Source organism: Tympanuchus pallidicinctus, unplaced genomic scaffold, assembly GCF_026119805.1.
Source record: "Tympanuchus pallidicinctus isolate F22 unplaced genomic scaffold, pur_lepc_1.0 scaffold21, whole genome shotgun sequence".
Lineage (NCBI taxonomy): Eukaryota > Metazoa > Chordata > Aves > Galliformes > Phasianidae > Tympanuchus > Tympanuchus pallidicinctus.
The window spans coordinates 9,575,955-9,588,110 of NW_026294733.1; positions in this window are offsets into that span (position 1 = coordinate 9,575,955).

Genomic DNA, 12,156 nt, shown 5'->3' on the forward strand with positions numbered 1-12,156 from the left:
CTGTGTGCACATGTTCCATTACACTTCTGTGTCTCCTGTGAAAGAGTATTCTGTTGTCACTGCCAACATGAGCTTTTTCAGGTAACAGGAGATTAATTTCATTTAAAATATAATAGCCATGCACTCTCAAGGTGACTTTATAGAGACTGGTGTCAGTAAGTCTGATGCAGTCAGATGACTGCGCCTGCTTTGCTTGATGGGAAATAAGGAGTGTAGAAGTCCTCAGAATTCTAACAGTGCATTTGGCTTCTTAAATTCAAAGCAGGCTGCAAGAGACAGTGCAGCCAACAGCTGGAACGGAATCAATGGCTTTGCTAAATCTCTTACACCAACATTTCTTTCATGTTAGAGCAGAATGATGTTAGTGCTTGAGTTACAATAAGCTGCTGCTTAATTAGGGCAGAAACAAGTCATTTCTTTTCAGCTAATTCCTGGTTCAATTTCCCCACTATAAAACACTTATTAAAGAAAGCTTAGCAGCTGTACTGTTCTCTGAGGCATGAAAAATCTTGATTAAGTCCTCTATACTGGAATCAATGAAGCTTAAACTTCGATATACTGGGACACGGGGAAGGTGTAAACTAGCTTTCTACTCCATAGTGTCCTGCTGACCAATCCACAGAGGACTGTTTGTTTTGGGCTCTGAAAAGCGGCTTGCTAGACCTCCTGCCTATGAGATAAGTATCACGTTATCTGTGCCCATTCATCTGCACGTTTAGGAGCAGCAAGCAGAACACTGTGGTGGTGGAGGAAAAAGGCAGGATAGTCTAAGCAGCACTTGAGGCCAGACTTGTGTGGCATTGCTGCTTCTGACAAAGGAGAACGTGGGTGTTTGGGGGAGAAGTCACAAGCTTTCTATACTTCAGATATTGGATTTGAGGAATACATTTTAGCTGCCCGCTGTAGTTGCCATAACTATGTGCCTCACACTTTTCTTTCAGCCACCACCAGAACTACGCTTGAATCTAACTTAAAATTGTTAGTGCAAAGTGATTGGTGATTGATGCAAGTTGATCATGTCAATGAGTCAGGCTCAACTCTGAACCGAACTGATGAAAATCTTAATGAATTAATTGTCCTACGTAGGAATAATCCTTTCAGCTGTGTAACAGGGCAAAGTTTAGACACCATCTTTGAGATGCTTTCATCTCAAGATGAAACATATGGAAACATCTATTTCTGCTGTTGTTGTGATGATGGTGACTTCAATGACTTTTCCAAGAAGCTGCAGGGAATAGTTCAGGTGTGTGAAGTTTCTGATCCAGATTGTGTTCAGCAGTGCTCCTGGCAATTGTGCTTTCTAGCACCAGACTGTTCTTTTTTTCTGTGTGGAGGGGCAGAAGGAGGAAGATCTGACAGATGCTCCTCTAATTATTCTTCCCATTTGATTTTTGCTTGTAGAACTTTCTGCACATAAATATAACCTGGCCTGGATATATCATTGTACCTGTCTCCATATAACGTGTTTATGTTTACGATGTTTAATAAGTAAGACATAAACTGTTTTGGAGAAATTTCTTTTTTAATCCTAAAGCCTAAGAAATTAGCATTATTTTACCAGCTAGCATTCCTTTCTTGACTATCAACATTATTTTCATAGGGATATACAACTGCAGAGGAATTGCAGTGAACATAATATAGATAAAGAAAAAATGGCATCCACAGCACATGTAATGCATGCATTTGTTATTTGCTTTCAGTCTATTAGTTTGTATAGATTCTACACCTGCATTTGTTTTTAATTATTTTAATTGGTGTACATTCACATCTATGTTTTGTGCATAATACCTGGCATGGAGTGCTAGCTGCTACAGACAGAATGCTGCTGCACCACCAGATTAACTGAGTTTTCATTCCTGTGTTTTTAATATTATATTTTCCATTTATTACTAGGAATGATCTATACAGGACTTTCACTAGAACTGGAAATGGGGGAAAAAAATCTTTGTGGAGAGTTTGGTTTTTTGTTTGCTTAGTTTCATTTGTCAGCCTTTGAAACAACTGAAATATACTTCATTGCTTCTCTACTCATCTTCACTGATTATAAAATGTGAAAAAGTTATCATGAAATGTGGGGAAGAACACCAAACTCCCTGAAACAACCAGATTAACATGGAAGAGATTCCACCTGCACTGGCCTACCACCTGCTTTGAAACTCCCACTCAAACTGCAATATCTACAAGATATTGCAAAATATTTTAGCAAGGAAAGAAAAGATAGCAGGTGAAATGAGGCCACGTGAGCAAAACACTGATTGGAGATTGCAGTTATAGAATCCAGAATAATGTAAAAACATTTTTTATGATTAATGAAGATTGGGTAATAAGTAACTAGGGAAGAACAGTTCACACCTTTGCATTGTGGCTATTTAGGTGTAATTGGCTTTATTGAAATCACATGGCTATAGTATTTTATTTGCATAACCTTGTCTGATTTACAAAAATCACTGGGGTGTTTTTATAAGCTTATTTCTTTTTTATTAAAGCAGAGAGGCTGACTCGTTGTTCTTAATCCATCTGTACACAGAAAGTCTCTGATGTGCATGCGCTTAAATTATCTCCCAATTGCAGTCTAACATGAACAAAAATTAATAGCCCTATTCTTTCAGCTCAAACATGCACTGTTTATACTAAGGATAAATTCTGTTGACTAGAATGGAGTTAAATGTATACCCTTATGGAAAGTGTGTTCTCTGTGTCCACAGGTCATGGGCATCCCTAAAGCTAAAAACTGAGGCAGTGTAGAATTAGATGTAAGGAAGAAGTACTCAGAGGGTGGTAAGCTCCTTATTTAACTCTTGTTCTGTTTTTTTCTTTGTCGACAATTAGTGTCTATTCAGGTGAGAAAAACAAGTTATTACTTCAGAAAAGAGGAGGTGAGCTCCTCTTATTTTTTGCCTGCTTTTCACATAGTTTTCATCTCCCTCCTGAATTTCATCGTCTTTTCAGATATCCGAAAGACAGAAATAAAAATTTAAAACTCACATCTCCCTAGCAGCCATAGCAGTAGTGCAGCTAACATTATGAGAATCAGTTAAATACTGAGGCCAGGACTTTGGGTATTGAAAAATAGGATGGAACTACAGAGATAGATAAATGCCATGAGTTCCAACTCCTTGCTTAAGACACTTAAGACTGGGTGAGCAACCTTCCAGCAATCAGTCTCCTATAAGGCATGTCAAATTTTGATGCAAACGAAGCAAGAATACTCAAATATTTATAAGTTTTGCTACTTGAGGTTCAGAAGTTGTATGAACTCATACCAACAACAGTAGGTCAGCCTGCTTTAGACTAGCAAACAGAAGCTACAGCAGGCACAGTGATATGATTGCATTGGAGTTTTGAAAAGCTTTTGTTAGTCTAAAATCTCATTCGCTGGCCCTTTTCCAGAAGTACTTCAAAGCTTTTTAGGGAAGAAATTGGGAAAAAATAGCAGAATTTTTGTGATCTTCTGTGAACTGCTGGCAGATGCCAGAAAATTAGTTTAAAAGTTGTTAAGGAATTGTTCTCAAATAACTCATAGCTATTTTCATGTGATGGACATCATAAGAACTAATAAGGAATAGCACTGCTATTCTAGCTTTTGTATTCATTCTGCTATAATCAAACTCATTTATGTAGAAAGAAAAAAAACCTGAAATATTACTATTATTGTAGGAACTGCAACTGTCACTGTCTTTAATTTAAGAAATACTGCTGGCAATAAATTTACACCCCTAGGGTGAACCTGCAGGATGGAGGAAAGCTAGAAGATGTAACCTGAAGAATTATGAATTTTGAGACTGTACACAAATTCATATTAATACTCCAAGGTGGAGTGAGCCCCATCTCACTAGAAAACACCTGTTTCAGGATGGAAAATGCAGTATCTGCTGGAGAGATTTGAACTGTATTACCGATTAGAATTAACAAGTTCTAAATTTCCCATGTAAGAGGAAATCTATTGCCAGTATGTCTAAAATGAGACACTGCAATGCATCCTCACTCTTAAGTACCACCAGAACTGTAAGCATGCCCATAAAACTGGTCTGTTGCAGTTTTTTATGATATTACATTGTTTTTTAGCCCAGGACAAAGGAGGAGGACATGTGCATAACACTGGATACAGATGGGTCCTGTTCTCAAAGTAGAGTAAAACTAATGTACTTCATATATTATAACTGATACTGAATTGATTATAGAGACAAATGAAGATGTACATTGAAATGATTCTTCCTAGGGCTGACTTAACAAAAGAATTCAGCAGTTGGCTTACAGGAGAAAAGTGATGCTTAATTATGGTAAAATATTCTGTATTAAAATGTTTTCCATGGTAATTTGTTCTTTGTAGACAAGAATGCACAGACCACCTGCAGGTACATCTTGTCATCTCCTCTGTTGTACTCAGAATAATTTCCTGTAATTCTGAAGCACAGATGACTTGGTTATCAGTGGTGTGTGTGCTTCTGTGTAACCAAGAGCACATTGTAACTGCACCTAGAAGATCACTTTTTTCCTTGATGTCTCCACTGAGTTTAACTGATCAACTTCAGGGATTTCTTTTTTTTCCAGTGTGGGAGATAAAGAAACTCCATATAAGTAGTAGGTTTTTTTGGTGAGTACAATATTTTTCAGGTTTGCACTCTAAGATTAATTTGGCCTTTGGTACCTCCATAGCTATGGGAACTGCATTTCTCTGGTTCACCTTGCTTCCTCAGAAACACATTGAAGCTTTGAATGTGGGAATAAGAGAACATAGAGGATATGGTTATCATCTGCATTAGTGCAGCTCTGCTGAAGATAATAGGTTGTATTTCTTAAGACCTGTTGGCCCATCTAAATGGTGCCATCCTATCTTCTGGATAACAGGTAAGGTGCTGTAACTGCTGCGTGGCACAAATCAGCAGAAGTGTAATGAAGCTAAATGTTTGGAGCTCTTAGGTACAAGCCCGAGCTGTAAGCTGTTCCTGTCAAAACCAAGGGTGCAGAGTAGCTTGCTCTGTGGAGAAAAGTTGCCCCAAGAGAACCTTCAGAAATGTAACCAATGGAGGAGAAGTGAGGGGGAGAAGGAGGCCTGCTTAGGGGCTGATTCTATCTATGGTAGCTTATGCACTTACACCTCCAGTCATGTTATCCTATAATAATATGAGTAAAATGAATGTGCTAGTGGCCATAAATTTATGAATGAAATATGTGGCGTATGCACCAGTCATTCCCTAATGCCTTGCAGGCATTCAGCACATACTGTTTATTTTAGCGCTGTGAGTGACAAGAATGGGAGTGTTAAACTGTTCTTTTTCTTACTGCTGTTCTGTGAAAACTAGCAGCTGGATAAAGGCTGCATTCTTATTTGTCACAGGCATTCAAGATGTATTTCTTATTACTGCAGTGGAGTTTTGAACCAGGAGCCAATTTGATGGTTACAGATCTTACTCAAATCCGCATTTAAGCATCCATTCTTATAGCAGAAGTATACTGTGGCATAATGCCTCCAAGCTTTAGGGGATTCTACTTTACATACAGAGTTAACAGGAAGGCAGTAGGCCCTATTTACCCATAGTGCAGGAGTTGCCAGAGCAGCAGAAATATTTTTTTCTTTCAATGATTAATATGTTCAATAAAAGTGTGGCATCTGCTGCCAGTTTTCATTAACAAATAAATGAAACACAAACCCGCGTGGTGGGCAGGGTGTCTGGGGACAGCTGAAACAGGACCAAGCTGCTTTAGATTTCAGCTGTTTTCTTTAGGACAACAGTGTGGAGCACTTTCTTGTTTATAGGATAAACAAGGGATTGAAGCGATCTGTGTTAGCACACAGGAGTGGTTGCTAACCCATAACATTGTGCAGAATACAAAAATTCCACAGCATGCTCCCTTGGGAGTCGCAGGCTATAATCTTCTTGCATGTTGGTTTCAGTGTAAACAACAGTTAAATCATCAGAACAGACAAGCTGCCAATAAAACATTGAATACAGATACAGTATTAGTTCATTTTCCTTCCTTCATAGTCCAGCAGGCTCAGAGCTCAATCTCTGTATCAGTTCAGAGGATATGTGGTATTTCATACCACTACAGTAGCCTCTTCCTATGAAAACAGGGTTTATTTGATCGTGGTGCCTCTCTCTTCCACATTTTGTCTTTTTCAGTTCTGAATTTTATTGGTTAATACCACCTCTAGGAGAGAGAAGAAAGTTGTGTACAACAGTGTCTGTTTGTAGAGAAAGGTTGCAGTGCCTCCAAGTAGAAGAGAGTAAGCTGGATTTCAGCATCATAGAATTCGGGCTGCAGAGAAACACTGTGGGTACACCATCCCATACAAGTTGTGATTAACAGTTTCTGACTAAGGTCAGCTCATAACCCTGAAAGAAGCTAATCTTTCTCAGCACTGATATTGGTAAAACTATATTCTTGAAAATTTGATAGCAATGACCTGAGGAGATAATGGGCTAGACTTCAATTTTGCATTTGTGACAATAACTCCATTGAATCAGTTTCAAGATCTGTAACACCCAGAGTCTTGCTTTCAGCACTTCTAGATAGTTTTAGGCTTCTCTGCATGGAAATTGTGTTCTTTTAAACAAATATACAGAGAGCATTTGCCACAGTAATATGACTGTAGACACATAAGAAGCCTAACAATCTCCAGAGCCATCTGCATGTTTGTAATATACAATTTATTAATTCATAGTGGATAAATACATTACAGAGTGGCAAAACCATTTCAGTACCTGCAAACAAATGATATCACATCACAAAGTGAGAAAGATAGCAGAGCAATCCTTTCGAGGTTATATGATAAGGGACAGTGATGGCTTGGGAACCTAATGTATTTGTTCTAAAACCCGGTGAGTACTCTGAGCTTAATGGCAATTCAGAGAAACCAACTGTACCTTCAACTGTACCTGTGATCTGTGCTGATACCAAGGCAACCTTCCCTATAAATGTTAGATAGGAGACCAATTCATCTGTACTGCTGTTCCCATAAAATCAATTATTATCCCTTCAAAGAGGGAAGTGTCTCCAAGTGAAAGAGATCAAGCTAGATTTCAGCCATCACAAAGTCTAAGAAAACATGCACAACAAATAGATGCACAACATATACTTACCAAATAGATGGGATTGGATTTACAGTTTTCCACAGTGTGACATTGGTGCTTAGTATAAATTTATACTATTATTAAATTTATACTATTTATATGGTCACGTACTGACGAGAATTTCATGTTACTGAGAGCAGAACCTAGTTAAGAGGTGCTGCAAATATCATCAACTTACAGATGTGATTAGGTGCTAATGAACAACCATCCCTCTGTACTTCCATTGCATCACACTTTTTGATCTCATATTCTTTCTGTGGTGATTAAGTTCCCTGTCTGGCATGACTCATCAGTCTCTCTAGGTATGTACAGAGTGTGCTATGCAGAATGGTGCACTGAGCAGGTGTGGCGAAGGACAGGGCAGTTCAGCTAAAAGGAAATTCAAATGTATTTTAAAAGAGAATGTACAAATACTTCAGTGTTTGATTTCCAGGGTGGTGATTAATTGTGAACTGTGAGATAAGAACATACAGGGCAAATAAGAGCAATAGCCGTTTGTTATATCATGTAGTAGATTCACCTCTGGTTTAAGCTGGCTTTTGGTGGTATGAACCAGAATGCAGGGACTCTGACAGTGTGAAGAGAAGTGAAAGTCTGAACACCCTCACCCTGGTGAATTCTTGGGACTGGCCAGCTGGACCGTGAGCCCCCTGATCTCAGCAGTGCATGCTGGCTGAGATTTTCTGGAGCTCTGTGAATGATTAAATATGTTACTCCTGTTAGGTATGGTGGTAAAAAATTAAGATATAGTCTGCCTACCTGAAAGTGTAAACTGCAACCATTCTAAAGCCATTTCAACTCATCTTCCTGTATTTGCTTGTGCTGCAGAGCAAATCCTGGCTTGTTCATGCACTCTGAGTTAGGGAATACTGAATCACTGCATTTAACCCCTGAACTCAAATGTTGGCACTGTGATCTGCAGGCTCAGGTGCTTCAGTGTGTCATCACATTTTCTGCTGGTTGCACCTGTGCTAGGCTAAAGGGCTAAAGAAACCTGGAGCTTTCACCTCTTTCCCTTGGATTTATGAAATTGTTGCATGCTTTGGTACAACTTGCAGTCCCAGCTAAAAGCAGTAAAATTTGCAGTGTTCCAGGTCATAAATTGGGGTGAGATGGCAGTGCTGTATGATGAGGCTTGCACAATACCTGCAGAGCTTATACCCAACTCAGGGTTTTGCTATTAATTCTCACTTCCACAGACGCTAAATTCACATCTTGTTCTTTTTCCAGCTCCCTGCCACAACCAGAATCCTCTTTCTAGACAATACAAAATACCTTGAGAGTAACAAATTGAAGCAAGATGATCTCTGACATGAAGCTATGTATTTCCCCCTTGCCCTGTGCCTCACACCACTAGAAAATGAAATGGGTTCCTGGCCTGAGCGTTCCTGCTGTTATCTAACTCTCACTGTATTTCATGTCAATTATTAACGTCAGCAATGATAGAAATCTTAACACATGTTAGGAAACAAGACTCCAACATCATTTTTGTGACTCCTGTATTTTGCCTTAAGATCTCAGTTTGTTTTGAGCCTACCTTTCTCCATCTCCTTTCCATTGTATTCTCATAACTGGAGTGTTAGGGGCTGTTAGGCTGTTTTCTGTTTTCAGACTTTGGAGGACAGGCTACAAAAGCTGTTTACGATCTTTTTCACTCTCCAGCCAAATATGTTGTTCATTATATATAAACCTTTTGTTTATTAGGTAGTTGTTCCAAGAAGATTTTAATAGAAGCCAGCAGACACCAGATTTTGCTGAAAGTTTGGATCACAGCATATTTAGATATATTAGGGAAGGAACGTAAGATCTATGTAAGTGTGAAAAGCTTTGCTTTTTGGCTCACTTAATTCTTTTCCTGTGAATTTTAGACCTAGTGATGCTGATTTTCTCAAGATAATAAATAATGCAATGGAAAACCTGCAAACAAACTGAGCTCTCCAGTTACAGAAGCTCAGGGTTAAGAGGAGGGATATTCCAGGCACTTGGAATGAAACGTGAACACAAGGAACTGATCTGGCTATGCTTTGCTTCCAGGGTGGCTTTGAAACAGCACAAGCTGACCAGAAAGTACTTAGGGCTTTCCAGCTGAGAAGGCTCAGTGCATATCCAGTCCCTTGAAAACACTAATCTTGGTGTAGCATGTGCACTGGGGATGGAGAAAAATGTCATCAGAGCTGTGTCTTCCTGCTATTTCTTTTCAGGTGACGTAGTTTTAAGCTTTGACATCTGGCAAGTGTCAAAGCAGATTTCTATCTTCCTTAACATTCTCTAGGGTTGGGTTTGGGGACTGAGATTCAGAGAGGCAAAACTTGCCTCTTGACATTCTCTGTCCCTGCTTTGTCAAACATAAAGCATACCCTGAATCTCACCAAAGAGAGGTTGGGGAGTGAAAGAACAGCAGGACTAAGCTGGTGCTGTGCAGGTGACTAATATAGTCACAGCATCCACTCCTGAATATCTCACTCCTATGCTTTTTTACTACCATAATATAATAGCATACGTGCAAAAGGGATCCTATCTTGTCTCCTTTCTTTATGTAATTGACTATTGCTAGGTATCTGGGTAGATGAAACAGAAATCTGTTAGAAAAAAAAATATGTTAATAGAAGCTTTCTTCACAGCTGAAGCTCTGAGTTGGAATCCTGAGAGAAGATGGTGTACTGATTGCCAGCAGGGCAGTAGGTTGCTTCTGTGCAGGCCATGTGTTCGAGCAAGCAGCAGCATTAAACATCACCAGAAAGAACCAGAGATCCCAGCATCCAGATTTCCTGCTTTAATTCTTAGGAATTGTGCAATTGCAGAGAGCACTTGGAGTAGGAAGCATTGGATTAGGGTATACGTTTTGACCAAATTATCTGAGCTTTTTTAATTTTGTTATTGTTGTTTTTAAAGCGCATATTACTTTTGTTATCAGGGTAGGAATTCAACCTTTTAGATGATATTATATCCAGTTTTTGCAGGGCCCAGCAACCCGATGAGTTTAGTGTATCAGAAGTTAGCTGGTGCAACCAAAGTGTCCTTTTGGGACATTTTTTGGGGTTTGGGAATAACATTTGTGTTAGAAAACAGTTTGGATTTTGTGATGTACTGCAATTGTGAGAAAAATATTGAGAAGCAGAGATTGTAGAAATGCTCTTAGATAAGTTCCTCTTTAATTAACAGGATTTAAGATGAAGCTTGTACTGATTTCAAAAACAGTTCAAGAAGGAATTCTTTTGGAGTGAGAGAGATTTTATTTTAGATAATTAAAAAAAAAAGAACAGAAAAAGTGATAAACCAGTATGTGGAATCTCCATCCCTGTAGCTGTTCAGAAGTTGTGTGGAGTGTGGTCCTTGGCAGCCTGCTCTAGGGAACCCTTCTGAAGCAGGGAGCTGAACTAGATGACTTCCAGAGGTCCCTTCTAACCCAAACCATTCTGTGATTCTTAAATATCAGTACTATGAAAACCCAGTATCAATAGTGTTAGCATTCAAATTCATTACTTGTTGAAACGATTCTCTGCAATTCAGATACAAACTTGTTTTGAAAGTTTCCTTCTGTGAAAAGTGAATTTCTTAGGAACTTTCTGCCTTCTACCCCAGTTTGGTATGATAATTAAAATTAGCATTTGATACAGAGTGCTAGCTGGAATACAAACATTACTGTACCATCATTCAACGTGGCCGAATGTTACCTGATGACGTGGAAATGAAAATGATTTTGCAGTGGCTTCTAATGAAGTCCAGTGTTTTTAATATGTAGAATCCATAGCAAGGTCAGAGTAGTAGTCTATGTTGCTTGAAATAAATTGATCTAGGTTTGTTATACTGGTTCTTTTTGTTGTTTGGTTGGTTTTAAATTCATATTTTTCTAGTATTTTATGTTTGCTATTTACAATTGTAAGAAGGCAAAGCACAGTATAGCTGCCTGGCAGCAAGTAATAAATATATTGTCAATAATCTCTGTTCAATTAAATTTGCTTAATCAAAGCTCTTAACTAACCTTGATGTCTGGTGTCTGGAGCGCAAGTCTTATGGGGAACAGTTGAGGGAACTGGGACTGTTCAGTCTGGAAGAGAGGAGGCTCAGAGAAGACCTTATGGCTCTCAACAGCTCCCTGAAAGGAAGTTGTAGCGAGCTGGGGATCAGCCTCTTCTCCAGGGTAACCTGCAATAGGACAAGAGGGAATGGCCTTAATTGTGCCAGGGGAGGTTCAGGATGGATATTAGAAAGATTGTGACACTGAGGGACATAATTTAGCAGGTGTGGTGGTGATGGGTTGATGGTTGTTCTAGACGATCATAGGAGTCTTCTCCAACCTTAACAACTCTGTGATTCTATGCTAAGGCACTGGAAGAGGTTGCCCAGAGTAGCTGTAGATGCCTCTGGAAGTGTTCAAGGCCAGGTTGCTTGGCATCCTGGGCAACCTCATCTGATGGGAGTTGTCCCTACCCATGGCAGAAGAGCTGGAACTTGATGGTCTTTAAGGCCCTTTATACCCAAACTATTGTGTGAGTCTACCATACTCTGTCATGACAGCCTGCTATTTGTTAAAGCATTATTACCTTTGTATTAAGTGATTCATGAAATACTGTGCTGCCCTCTTGAGGCTGTATAATATATCTCCTGTGGAGCTTGAGGTTTTTTATTGCTGCAGAGAAAAAGATATTTTAATAGGATCTGTTTGTTTTTTTTTTTTTTAATGAAAATAAGCAGATTAGGCATGAGCATTTCAAAGCAATCTCTGTGTTTTAGATGTCCAAGAGGAACTGGGCCCTTGCCAAAGTCCATGTCTTAATTTCTCCACCTTGACTCAATATATTTCAAGGATCATGTGCAAAAGTGCCAATGGTTGGGAGTAGAGTCTGATATGGTTGTTTGGTTACATTCTTTGTTTGGATTCGAATACAGGGATACTTGGCAGCAATGGGAGGAATCTTGCTTCTTGGACTTTGGTATTGGTCAACAGTCCTGCAAGAGCTTGATCTTGCAAGTTGATGGTGACACAGCATACAGTGACCGCTGGTTGTCTGCTGCAGCAATTTTGCTCCCTGAAAGTTTCTTCCACTTATGCATGGCATCTGATTAGAAATGGTTGCTT